This window comes from Lactuca sativa, chromosome 1, assembly GCF_002870075.4.
Source record: "Lactuca sativa cultivar Salinas chromosome 1, Lsat_Salinas_v11, whole genome shotgun sequence".
Taxonomy (NCBI): Eukaryota; Viridiplantae; Streptophyta; class Magnoliopsida; order Asterales; family Asteraceae; genus Lactuca; species Lactuca sativa.
In genome coordinates, this window is record NC_056623.2 from 42,974,287 (window position 1) to 42,988,130 (window position 13,844).

At 40.5% G+C, this 13,844-nt stretch overlaps 1 non-coding gene across 1 annotated transcript; it reads right to left on the reverse strand.

Annotated features, from left to right (window-relative positions):
- Positions 1–2,122: 2,122 nt before the first annotated feature.
- LOC128131438 (small nucleolar RNA R71) lies at positions 2,123–2,229 on the reverse strand. Its single transcript, XR_008229354.1, has one exon. It is a non-coding gene; the product is annotated as a small nucleolar RNA R71 (small nucleolar RNA).
- Between the last annotated feature and the right edge of the window lie 11,615 nt (positions 2,230–13,844).

A 13,844-nucleotide genomic window follows, 5' to 3' on the forward strand; every position in this document is an offset into this window, starting at 1 on the left:
TGGATCGACCCTACTCGGCGAGTACATAACGATGTGCCAGAAGATAAATACGACTGCTAATTCAAGACGGATAAGTATTGACCTACTCGGCGAGTTGATTCTGTTACTCGCCGAGTACCCTCTGTTTGGGGATATCTATAAAAGACGAATCCTTATTCCATGAGAAGGCATTCCTGGCGATTTTTGAAGGATCAGCTGCGACTAAAAGGTTCAGAAGGCGCTAAGGAACCCTAGGCTTCAAGAATTGGAAGAATTCAAGCAATTAGGTTAATTCTACCACTTAGACTTAGGAATTAAACATGTTTGCTTTCATAAACTTTGTTTTTATGCTTGTTTCTACTGCAACTATGAGCTAAACTCGTTTTTGTTTCTGTTTGGGGAAGACCAAAGAACTCCTATGGTTTAATTATTGATTTTTGCTTAATTGTCTATTGGTGATTTATTAAATTAAGTTTGTTAAAGAACCTTATGTATTAATCACTACTGTTTTCTGTTAATTGGAAGGCAATTAGGTTGCATGAACATCACTTAATTGTTAACCTCATATGTCTATGTGAATGCTAAAATATATGCTTAGAAGTAATGATTATGAAACTAAGATTAATAAGAAAATAGGAAGATTAATGTGTGAGCTTGTTTGAGAAACCATCAACAAGAGGTTAATTGAATTAATAACTTAATTAACCATTACAAATCTTATTTAATCCAAATAATTAATCTAGGGAATTAATTAGTTTAAACACTTGATCAATGCTTAAATTAGCTAATTGTCTAAGGGTTAGGAGTAATGAACATGAACCTAACTATTATCATTGGTAACCAATAGCAATTAATCCACCTTAACTTAAATAACCATAGGAGTGAATTGGTTGAACCTAAATAGAAACATCTTTATCAAATTTGGTGAATAGTTGTTGCTTTAGTTAATTAGTTAATTTAGTTTGTTTAAGTTTCTAGTCTTGCAAAACTAGAGAAAAACCCTTTACTTTTATTATTTATTTTAGTTAAAATTAGCTATTAGTTTAATTGTCCGTTCCATGAGTTCGATACCTTACTTATCAATCTATACCACTTAAAGACAGGTTCACTGCCTTTGTGTGCTCAAATTACTAATAAAAAGTAGGGATAAAACTAGTGAATTTACACACATCAAGTTTTTGGCGCCGTTGCCGGGGAACGGTTCTAAATAATTAAGCTAATTCCTAATTTTTTCGATCCTTTGTGTGAGTTTTCTTGCATAAAGTTCATTTATTGCAATTTTGTAACTAGTAATTAGGTTTTAGTATCTGTTTTAGTTAGTTTAAAACTTAAATTTTTTTTTGAAATATCACTGATACTCGCCGAGTGCACTCGCACCTACTCGGCGAGTAGAGGTTTAATCAGCAATTTTTTTTTACAATCTTTTTGTTCTTTTTACGTTTTTTTTTATTTGATTAATTTCAGGACTCTCATGACCAGAGGAGCAAACACACCACTGGTACCCCCATTTGAAGATCCCGAATCCGAATTGAAAAGAAACAAAGGGAAGGACGTGGAGAGTTCAAGCACACCAAAGAAATCACCATTGTCCAACTTGAAGACTGTTTTTGGGAAAAAGAAGAGCAGTAAATCAGGAGCTTCTAGCGCTTCCTTGACAATTGAGGAGCCAATTCAAGAAGATATTGGATACGAGACCGAGGAAGAAGAGGAGGCAACGTACGAACAAGAAACCGAATCGGAGGAAGAGTTAGCATTCACTATGGCTAACATTGATGAAATTCCCATGGGGGAATGGAAGAAGAGGATGCGCGACGACCATGGCCCGGGACTTGTGCAACCCGCAATTCCCGCAACTGCTACCTTCGAGCTAAAAGGTCATATCCTAGCTGCGCTTAAGGAAATACCTTTCTATGGGAAAGATCATGAAGATGCCTACAAACATTTGGATGAAGTAAATGATGTTGCTGATTATTTCAACATTCCAAATGTAACCCGCGAAACTCAACTACTTCGGATGCTTTCGGTAACCTTCAAGGGTGCTGCTAAAGACTGGCTCAAATCACTTCCCCTCGGGTCAGTCACTACTTGGGCCAAAATGAAGGAAGAATTTATAGATCACTTTTGCCCACCATCCAAAATAGCCAAACTCAAGAAGGCCATTGCAAACTTTGAACAGCAAGCTGGAGAATCTTTATATGAAGCATGGGAGAGGTACAAAAGTCTGCTACGAAATTGCCCACACCATGATCTAAACAGCCAGCAAGAAGTTTCCATCTTTTATGATGGAGTCAATGTCACAACCCGACAGTTGCTAGACTCACAAGGCCCACTTACAAAGAAGCCACCCCCGGTGATTAAAGAATTAATTGAAGAATTCTCTAAACACTCTAGAGAATACCACAACCCTAGGAATGATGTCACGAGGGGAGCCGCATATGCTCCTACTGAAGATTTATCCGCGGTCATGGCCATGTTAAAAACCATGGATAGGAGAATGGACAAAATGGATCAAACTATCCATGCCATACGGGTGGGTTGTGAAAACTGCAATGGACCCCACCTCACTAGAGATTGCGATTTGGATGAGCACGGCAACAAAAAGGCACAAGTATGTTATTCGAGTGGTGACCGGTATGATGAAGACTGGCGCAAACAAAAGAAGGAGTGGCTGCCTTACGAAGAGTATAAGAAGGCCAAGGAGGAGAAGTACAGACAAAAAGGAAGAGGCTTTTACCAAAAGGAGGAGCCGGTGCAAGAGAGGAAGCCAAGCTTGGAAGATATGCTAACTAAATTTGTGGCCGCTTCCGAGAAAAGACATAGTGACCATGATGCTGCTATCCAAGAAACAAGAACAATGCTCAGGAACCAGCAAGCATCCATCCACAACATAGAAACGCAGCTTGGGCAACTTGCTCAACAACTAAACCAAAGGTCACCGGGTGAGCTTCCTAGCAAAACCGAGAACAACCCACGAGGCGCACAAGTAAATATTGTTACCACAAGAAGTGGGAAGATCATTACTCCCCTGGCCCCCATTCGAACTGAAGCAACCAAGGACTCACAGAAGGAAGGAACAGAAAAACAAGTCGAAAACCAACACGCACAATCTGAGAGTCCTACTCGCCGAGTAGGACCGATGGAATCGGCGAGTACCCCTGCTAAAACAAATGAACAGCCGCCCTTGAAACCATACCAGCCTCTAATGCCATACCCAGCCCGAGCCAAGAAAGAGAAGCAGGAAAAGGAATATCAGAAGTTTCTAGATCATATTAAAACTCTTCAAATCAACATTCCTTTCATTGAAGCCGTCATGCAAATGCCCAAGTATGCAAAGTTCCTTAAGGAACTCCTCACTAACAGAAGAAAGATGGAGGAAGTGCAGAAGGTAGTGCTTAATGAGAATTGCTCCGCCGCAATGCTAAACAAATTACCAAAGAAGAAGGGTGATCTGGGGAGCTTAACTTTGACTTGCCAATTTGGCAACTTAGCTGCAATTCATGCCTTAGCTGATTCTGGAGCAAGTGTGAACCTGATGCCATACTCGTTCTTTAAAAAGCTGGACCTCCCGGAGCCAAGGCCAATTCGAATGGCAATTCATTTGGCAAACAAGGCGGTTAATTTTCCAAGAGGCATTTGTGAAGATTTGCTAGTAAAAGTAGACAAATTTGTCTTCCCGGCTGATTTCATCATTCTCGACATGGAGGCGGACCCGCAAGTGCCAATCATCCTTGGAAGGCCCTTCCTCAACACCGCTAGCGCTATCGTAGACATGAGAGATTCTAAGCTCACATTGCGAGTTGGGGACGATTCAGTGACATTCGGGGTAGACCAAGCCATGAAGTACTCAAGGAATAGTGACGACACGGCTTTCTCAATCGACATGCTTGACGAAATATTGGAAGAAGACATACCTAAAGATTCCGGCAAATTTGCAGCTTTGGATGAAGAATTTGATCCAGAAAAGGACTTACTAGAGATTGAAAGACTGTTGGAAGAAGCGGAGTATGAAGAAATAAAGAAGCAAGCTGAAAGAACTACTCGCCGAGTAAACCCGATCTACTCGCCGAGTATATACGAAGAAAAGCCAGAAGTCGTGAATACAGCCACCAACTCGCCGAGTACCAAACCTGCACTCGGCGAGTCCGTCACTATGCAAAACAAATTGGAGCTCAAAACACTACCTGATCATCTGGAGTATGCCTTTCTGGAAGAAGGAAATCAGAAGCCTGTGATCATAGCCTCGGACCTATCCAAAACAGAAAAAGAGGAGCTTGTACGCGTGTTGAAGAAAAGGAAAAGAGCCATCGCATGGAGCATCTCCGACATCAAAGGAATAAGTCCATCCTACTGCTCTCACAAAATCAATTTAGAAGAAGGAGCAAGGCCGGTGGTGCAACATCAAAGACGATTAAACCCGAATATGCAAGAAGTCGTCAAGAAGGAGGTGGTCAAGCTTTTGGATGCAGGAATCATCTACTTCATCTCCGATAGTCCATGGGTGAGTCCGGTCCAAGTGGTGCCCAAGAAAGGAGGAATGACGGTCATTACCAACGAAAAGAACGAGTTAATTCCAACGCGAACGGTAACCGGTTGGCGAGTGTGCATTGATTATCGAAAGCTAAACGATGCCACTCGCAAAGACCATTTCCCCCTTCCTTTCATAGATCAAATGTTAGAGAGACTATCGGGCCATAGCTACTATTGCTTTTTAGATGGGTTTTCAGGGTATTTTCAAATACCCATAGACCCAATGGACCAAGAAAAGACCACCTTCACATGCCCCAGTGGAACTTTCGCCTATAGACGCATGCCATTTGGACTATGCAATGCACCTGCGACATTTCAAAGGTGCATGACCGCCATATTCCATGATATGGTGGAAAAATTCATGGAGGTCTTTATGGATGACTTTTGTGTATGATTCAACAAGTAGTAGAACAAGCATATGAGTCGAAGTTTATCTGTTCCTTCTTGGATTAGAAGCGATATTTGGGCCCGTCGATGATTTTGTGTTGACCCGTGTACCGAGCCCGGTCAGAACTAAGTTGATGTGTTTAATTAAGTTCTATGTCAAACAAATCGAAAATCGAGAAACAAACTGTTGGACACTAAGTAAGACATTGTTCCATGTATTTGTCCGGCTGATATCTAGAACAGAGGATTATATGATCACTTATCTTAAATGACGTATCATCATAATCTCAGTTCCACAAGACCTTGTAAGAGCTACGATTGTTGATCGGTTCCTGAAGTCATTCTTGCAGTTATAGTTATTAGACTTATCCAACTGGGAGACTGTTGGATTAGGTGTCTAAGTTCATAACTATTTCTGAAATGTACTTGACCCGATTAGCATGGCCCATTTCGGTTGCATGGCATCATGCATTTGGATAGAATAAAATGATAGAAATAACACTTAAGGTTTATTAATATATTATAAGTTCTAATATATTAATAATATTATTTAATTAGTATTGATCAAGAATTAATTAAGTGATCAAAAGAAGACTAATTAAATATATGGGTTGATTCGTGATTGTGTAAATCACCCATACTTGTATAGTGGGCTAATGCTCTATGGATTATCAAGTTGGGCTAAAACCCATATGATGCTCCATGGTGTTTTTGAACCCATGGATCATGGAAATGAAGATCCATGTCAAGTTAGGGTTTACATGGTGTAACCCTACTTTTGACACACTTTAAAAGGAATACGTGAGCAACCAAAATCGGCACTAGTGAGAACAAGAGGGCATAGCCGATTTTAGAAGTGTTATATTTCTCTCAAGGTTATTCCAAGTGCAGTTGGTGTTGTGTGAGACATTTGAGGCATCACACTTGAGGTGCTAGGCTCATAAGGTTCTCAAGGGAATTCAAGCAACTAAAGTTATGTATTTCTTACTATCTTTTATGTTTAAAAGTTCACCATGTATGTTAGATAGGTTATGAACCTTGGAAAAACAATTTTGCATGTATCATAGACAAAACATAGATCCAAGGTTTCTAGGGTTGCATGTACACCATAGGAGTGTTGGAATGCTCAAAACCCAACAATAACATCTCCTGGAAATATAATTCAAACACAGACAGAGGATGAATCCAGAGTTACACTTACTCAAACCCTTGGAACGAAAGACTCCATCGTCCAGTTTCCTGCAAGTGTTGCACTGAATCTGGCCATGTTGGTCTTTCAAAAGCTGATCTGAAATCTTGGGTCTCTTCCCGAGACCCTTCAGTATATGCAACTGATCTAGTTCCCTCTTTCTAATGTGCTCCAAGTCAATATCCCGTTCTCGAGATCTTAGAAGTCATATCATTCAGGGTCTCGCACCCCGAGATACTACTACGATCTCGCTGTTATCACTCTGCAATATGTCATGATACCTTACCTTCCTCATTTCCTCATCTGCTGCATAATGTGGTACCAAATAAGCTCTCTCCCGAAACTTGGCAGTGCTCTCTGCCACAGTCTTAGTAGTCTGGCGGAGATCTAACAACTCTTGCACCAACTGTCACACCTAACTTGTCGGGGCAACTTTGCCCGAAATCTAGTCAAAAAGTCATCCCATGACATAGAATCTACCTCTTCATCACTCAAATCACTACCAACCTCTTCCCATCAATCACGTGCTCTATCCTTCAAGAGACAGAAAGTAAGTCGGACCTTGTCCCTCTCGGGAAACGGCTGGTACGAAAAGCGTTGGCGACATCTGCCAACCATCTGCTGCTAGTAATGGGGTCCCAAGCCCCATGATAATCTGGAGCTTCACAAGCTCTAAACTCCAAAATCATGAAAGTAGGCGTACCTATCATGGTTGCTATCTTAGTGCATAATGTACTTAGTCGCTCATCAAAAATCTCAAAAATGCCCTCCTTGATCATGATGAAGATCACAGGAGTCTGGTAAGTGATACTATCTGTACTCTCAGATGGAATGAACTCCCTCATCTGACTATCAAGCTGCCTGGATCCAGAGTCCGAGGTTGATCCCTCGCTGGCACCAAAACTGCCATCTGGTCTACCTCCTAGCGTCACCATACTAAAAAATATACAATAACAATCATCAAAATAATCATCATAACTCAAGGGATCTCACACACTACAAGTTCTCTAGTTTTATCTCAGTTTTTCTTGATTCGAGTACAGATCTTCTGCTTTCAGTAGTACGGGCCCATACTACCTTCTACATCTATCCGTACTTTCCTCAAGAACTGCTTTGACTTCACCAAGTCCCTTCTACTACTAATGCTTCACGTGTTACTCTCATCTTAGGCTTGCCCTACGGTAATCACCATCCCACTCTCCGCCATCAGCTGCATAAGAAGTCCTTGCTATCTCCCCCTAACTAGCTTGCGAATACCATTACATATTACTTAGACTAGATAATTATTCGAATGAGAGATCCTACCTTACAACGGTTGGACTCAAACAAGAGCTGCGAAATAGAACTACACCTAACCTTGTGAAATTATTTAGTCATCGCAATATGTAACTTAACATATTCGTTTACTAATTAGTAAAAGACAACTAGAACTTCTAAAAGCACAAAGCAAGCAACATTCGAGCATTGAGTAAACATAATCAAGCATATATTTATCAGACCATCATGTTGACTAATTTGTCTGTAAAGTTATTGGTGTATTCATCAACTGACATGCTGTCTTTCATCAATGCCAAAAACTTGTTCTCTAACTCCAACAGATTTTGAGCCGAGCAGAACTTGCGCTTGAACTGCACCAAGAACTCTGCCCATGACAATTGCAGTGGCTCATTAGGGCTTAAAGTCTTCCCTAGAGTGTTCCACCAACGAACGGCTCCACCTCGAAATTGACGCACTGCATAGATAGTCTGTAACTTGCCTCTGCAACCACAAGTCATGAAGGCTAACTCCATTTCGGAGATCCAATTCATCACTCCAATCGGATCCTCTTTTCCATTAAAGGTCGATTGTTTGCAAGTTAGAAAGTCCTTGTACTTGCATCCCATTCCATCATTCCTTCCATCATGGTTGTTTTTCCTAACTATCGGTGGGTTGGCTTGACCAACAGATCCACTGAAGTTTCCTCCTTCCGAGTGCTCTTCATTTAAATTGGGCTCTTCCACTTGAATTGACAGTTCTTCACGATTCTGTTGAAGCAACCGCCTAGTCTCCTCCATTTGACGATCCAATATTGTTTGAATCATCATTTGTACACCAGTCATGGTTATTGGCTCAGGTGCTGCTGCTACGACAGGTATTTGTTCAATCACTGGTGGTTGATTCCTGTTTTCATCAGCATTTCCAACTCCACTTCTTGTTCTCACCATTTTTGATCTATACACTGAATAAGGTGAAATTAGATCCTCATTCACGATAGATATTCAAATCATCCTTATCACTCCGAAACGTTTACATGTTAGTTCTAATACCGTAGACGAACGCTTAGAATCCTACACACATAAGGTTTCTAGATCCGGTCTGCAACAGATCATAGATCCGAACAAATAATATCATATATGGCAAACATATAACATTTAGCATATAAAAAGTATCTTAGGCAATTTTCCTAAAATAAACTAGTGCTCGTGTCTAACATATAACAGACACACATCTCAAAATTTCACTTAGCATTCTAAGTTTAAGTCTAGAAATCCTACAAATTCCTAGTTCGCTTAAACTAATACTCTGATACCAACTGTGACATCCCCAAAATCTCGGCCATAAAAGATTGGTTTCATTTATGCTTTTTAAACATTTTCAGAGTAAATCCTTTTGATTTTAAAAGAGATGCGGAATTTGTTCCCAAACACAAAGTATGATAAAATAATATTTACCAAAGCATTTAATAAAGAAATGTATTTTCATTATATAACCAAAACTCGGGATGTCATGTTCTGATACAGACCATAAAGCATAAACGATAACATTACAAGTCATTTAACAAATATATACATATACAGACTTGTAAACAAAACAACTTGATGATTATCCATCTTATGCCCTCGCGCCACTTCTTGTAATACAAAGAAACTGAGTGGGTCAGACTTGGGAGCCTGGTGAGCATATAGGGTTTTCAACCCACAATAAATAATTATATTCTTTTTCATCAACCGACAATAACCCAATTACCCATTCCCGTTATTCTCACTTTATGTCCCTAAAATAACTAACACAAGGGACCTAGTCTAAGAATATTTCATCGGGGCGACAACACATGCTTCGAGGGTTCCTCAGCAATATAAGTCAAATAAGGCAACCATGAGGGGGATGGAGTACAGCGAATGAACACCCAAGTTCATTAACACCTACATGTGGCAAGCCTGCTAGTGTTCCACAAGACTGTCTAGAAAAGTCTGTGGTCGTCATCTAAACTCCGCTAGATGAGTGAATCAAAACAACATCGAGGCCTCTCATCTGTTTATTACACACCAATTATCTACCCATGTTCTACCCAACATATTAGTAGATAAAAATATACATTTTTATACATAGTTTAAAACCTGTATAGCATGCTCAATCAATACATTTTCTACATAACAGATGAGGCACACACATAACACATATTTCATAGAGAAAAATAATCAGATCTATAAGATAGAAGAAAGTGAATATGCATTCACACACATAACAACAAAATATATACACATAACATGTATTTCGTATAAAATACTTCATAATAATGTGTTAGAATGAAAGTAACTACACACTCACTTGATCAGAAGATGATCGGACAGCACTATGGCTTATAGAAGTAGTGTTTCTCCGTAGATCTGGAAGATCTTCACAAAAATCGGGCTCCTCGCGGGCAGGGCTTCGACTCGGGAATAACGCTCTTCGGGATCCTCAGGACTTCAGATCTTGCTTCGGGGCTCGGGAATGATACCGGGGCTTCGGGGTATCAATGACACGCAAATCGAGGCAAAAGCTGGAGAGAGAATAAGAAAATGGCCAAAAGAAATCGGCAACCTCGCATGCCCCTTTTATAGGCGTTGAACTTCGCATTACGTTGGGCGTAATGCTTCGGTACGCTGGGCGTACTCCGGATAGGGCTCCATGTGGCGAGGTTTCGGTGGTGAATCGTGGCTCGTTCTCGGACCGCATACGACCGAGGTACGCTGGGCGTACAGAAGGCTATGCTGGGCGTACCCTTCGGATCAGGTTGATGACTCATCGGATATTATTCGATTTAAGATTAAATAAATAAATATTAATTATTTAATAAACTTCAAAAATTCATATCTTCTTCATACGAACTCCGTTTTCGACGTTCTTTACATCCACGCGTAGGTGAGACTACGCTCTACAACTTTCGTTTAGATCACTAAGGCTAAATATCGCTCTATCTTAAATTCATATTTTACGTCATTCGGCGTTGTACCGGTTCTGTCGCGAAACTTCGACAGGTCATAACTTCTTCGTTATAACTCGGATTTTGGCATTCCTTATATCTCCAGAATCCTTGTTTCGACCACTACAATTTATGTAAAGATATCGGGTTTATCTCATACTTTAATTTTGATGCTTATTTTATTCTTAATTCATTAAATTATAATAATTAAGAAAATAAACACATAATTCACATAATACTCAAATATTTCATCATTAATACTCCAAAAAGAGTTTCAAGGGTTAACCTAGACTATTACATCAATGATAATGCCTAGCCTGGAAACGCGGGCGTTACAATTCTCTCCCCCTTAGGATGATTCCGTCCCCGGAATCACACATCAACAAACAAATGCGGATAGAGACTCAACATGTCACTCTCCGTTTCCCAAGTGAGATTTGGCCCATTCGAATGTTTCTAACGGACAAGCACTAATTCGACCATGTTGCGTCGAAGTTTCTTAGTCTTTCGGTCAACAATTGCCTTTGGTTCTTCAATTAACCTCTTGTTTTCATCAATTCTCAATTCATAAATTGGAATTATATCGGGAACTTCTCCCGTGAACTTCCTCAAATAAGACACATGAAAAGTGTTATGAATTCCATTCAGTTCTTCGGGTAATTCGAGCTTGTAAGCTTGGTTCCCAATTCTATGAAGAACTTTAAACGGTCCAATAAACCTTGGACTCAACTTTCCCCTTTTACCAAATCTTATAAGTCCCTTCCACGGTGAGACTTTAAGCAAAACCGAATCTCCAACTTCAAAAGTCATCAGCCTTCGCTTCTTGTCAGCATAGCTCTTTTGACGATCCTGAGCTGCTAACATTCTTTCTCTAATTATTTTCAATTTTTCAGCGGTTTGATGGGCCATCTCGGGACCCATAAACTGCTTTTTCCCCAGCCTCAAGCCAACACGACGGCGTACGACACTTTTGTCCGTACAAAGCTTGATAAGGTGCCATCTTTATGCTCGAGTGGAAACTATTATTGTAGGAAAATTCTACCAAAGGTAAATGTTCATCCCAGTTACCTAGGAATTCCAGGGTACATGCTCTCAGCATATCTTTAAGTGTTTGTATTGTTCTTTCACTCTTACCATCAGTCTGCGGATGGTAAGCTGTATTTAAACACAACTTGGTACCCACTTCCTCTTGTAGACTTTTCCAAAATCGTGAGGTGAAACGGCTGTCACGATCTGACACAATCGTTAACGGAACACCGTGAAGCCTCACAATTTCCTTCACGTAAGAATTCGCAAGCTTTTCCATAGACCATTTCTCATTGGTTGCTATGAAATGCGCACTCTTAGTGAATCGATCAACGACCACCCAAATCATGTCGTGACCACTTTTTGTTCTGGGTAGTTTAGTGACAAAATCCATCGCAATGTCTTCCCATTTACCCATAGGCACAGGTAAAGGTTCTAAACTCCCATATGGTTTCTGATGTTATGTCTTGACTCTCAAACAAGTCACACACTCGGCCACATACTTTGCGACATCAAGCTTCATCGTCGGCCACCAGTAGTAGGGTTTCAGGTCCCTGTACATTTTAGTGCTGCCGGGATTAATTGAGTACATGGTTTTGTGAGCTTCTTCCATCAGAAGATCTCTTATCCCTTCAGACTTAAGTACCCAAATCCGACCTTGGAACACCTTTAGTCCATAACCGTTTGTATCAAACACCAACTTTTTGCCCAAATGTTCCTCCTTTCGGTCATTCTTCTCAGAAGCTTCCTCTTGAGCTTTCTTTATACTTTCCACAATTGTCGAGACAACTTCTATTCTCAACGCTCTTGGCCTTTTTCCTTCAAGATTGACTTTCCGACTGAGAGCTCAGCAACAACATTAGCTTTACCGGGGTGGTAAAGTATCTCACAATCGTAGTCCTTGAGTAACTCTGTCCAGCATCGTTGCCTCGTATTTAACTCTTTCTGATTAAAGAGATATTCGAGACTCTTATGATCAGTGAAAAGTTTTCACTTCGTGCCATAGAGGTAATGCCTCCATATTTTCAGAGCGAAAACGACCGCTGCCAACTCCAAATCATGAGTAGAGTAGTTCTTTTCATGATCCTTCAGCTGTCGGGACGCATATGCTATCACCTTTTCTCTTTGGGTCAAAACACAACCCAATCCAACCCCAGACGCATCGCTATAAACAGCGAAGTCTTCAACTCCATCGGGTAGAGATAGAATCGGTGCCTCACATAGCCACTTCTTTAGCTTCTCGAATGCTTCTTTATGCTTATCACTCCAAGCATAGGTAGCTCCTTTGTGGGTCAAAGCTGTTAATGGAGTAGAAATCGAAGAAAAACCTTGGATAAACCTCCGGTAATATCCAGCTAATCCTAAAAAGCTTTGGATCGTGGGACTTTTCGGTTGTTCCCACTTCATTACAGCCTCAATCTTTGCTGGATCGACCATTATCCCTTCTTGGTTGACCACGTGACCCAAGAATTGGACTTCACGAATCCAAAAATCACATTTGGAGAACTTCGCATACAACTTCTCCTTCTTCAAGACTTCCAACACTTCTCGCAAGTGTCTGCCATGCTCCTCTTGGATTTTTGAGTAAATCAGAATGTCATCTATGAACACTATCACAGATTTATCTATAAACAGATTACAAACCCTATTCATCAAATCCATGAACGCTTCTGGAGCATTGGTTAGTCCGAACGACATAACCAAGAACTCGTAGTGTCCATATCACGTTCTGAATGCAGTCTTCTCTATATCCTGCTCTTTCACCTTCAGCTGATGATATCCTGACCTTAGGTCGATCTTTGAAAAATAACTTGAACCTTGTAGTTGATCGAATAGGTCATCAATACTCGGCAACGGATATCTATTCTTTATTGTTGCCTTGTTCAGCTCTCTGTAATCAATGCACATTCTCATACTTCCATCTTTCTTCCTTACGAATAACACCGGAGCTCCCCAGGGTGATGAACTAGGTCTAATGAAACCTTTGTCCAATAACTCCTGAAGTTGCATCATCAGCTCCTTCATCTCCGTCGGTGTTAATCGATAAGGTGCTTTTGTTATTGGCGTGGTCCCTGGTAACAAGTCTATTATGAACTTCACTTGTTTATCAGGTGGTAATCCAGGAAGATCTTCGGGAAATACTTCCGGATAATCACACACCACTGGAATACTCTGCATCACCTTCTTTTCCTTCTTGGCATCAATCACGAATGCTAAATATGATGTACATCCCTTGGTCAAACACTTCATGGCTTTCATTAGAGAAATGATTCCAAAATTTACTCTGCGTTTGTCCCCATACACCATAAACGAATCTTTCCCAGGCGGGTTTACTTTACTATCTTCTTCTTGCATAAAATTTCGGCATCATTGGCGCTAAGCCAATCCATTCCCAAAACGATGTCGAAACCATTAAGTTCGATAGGCAATAATTCCTCGTGAAACTTATTCCCATTAAGGTCGATTAAGATGTTTTTCATACGATGGCTAACAAGTACAGACTTGCCACTA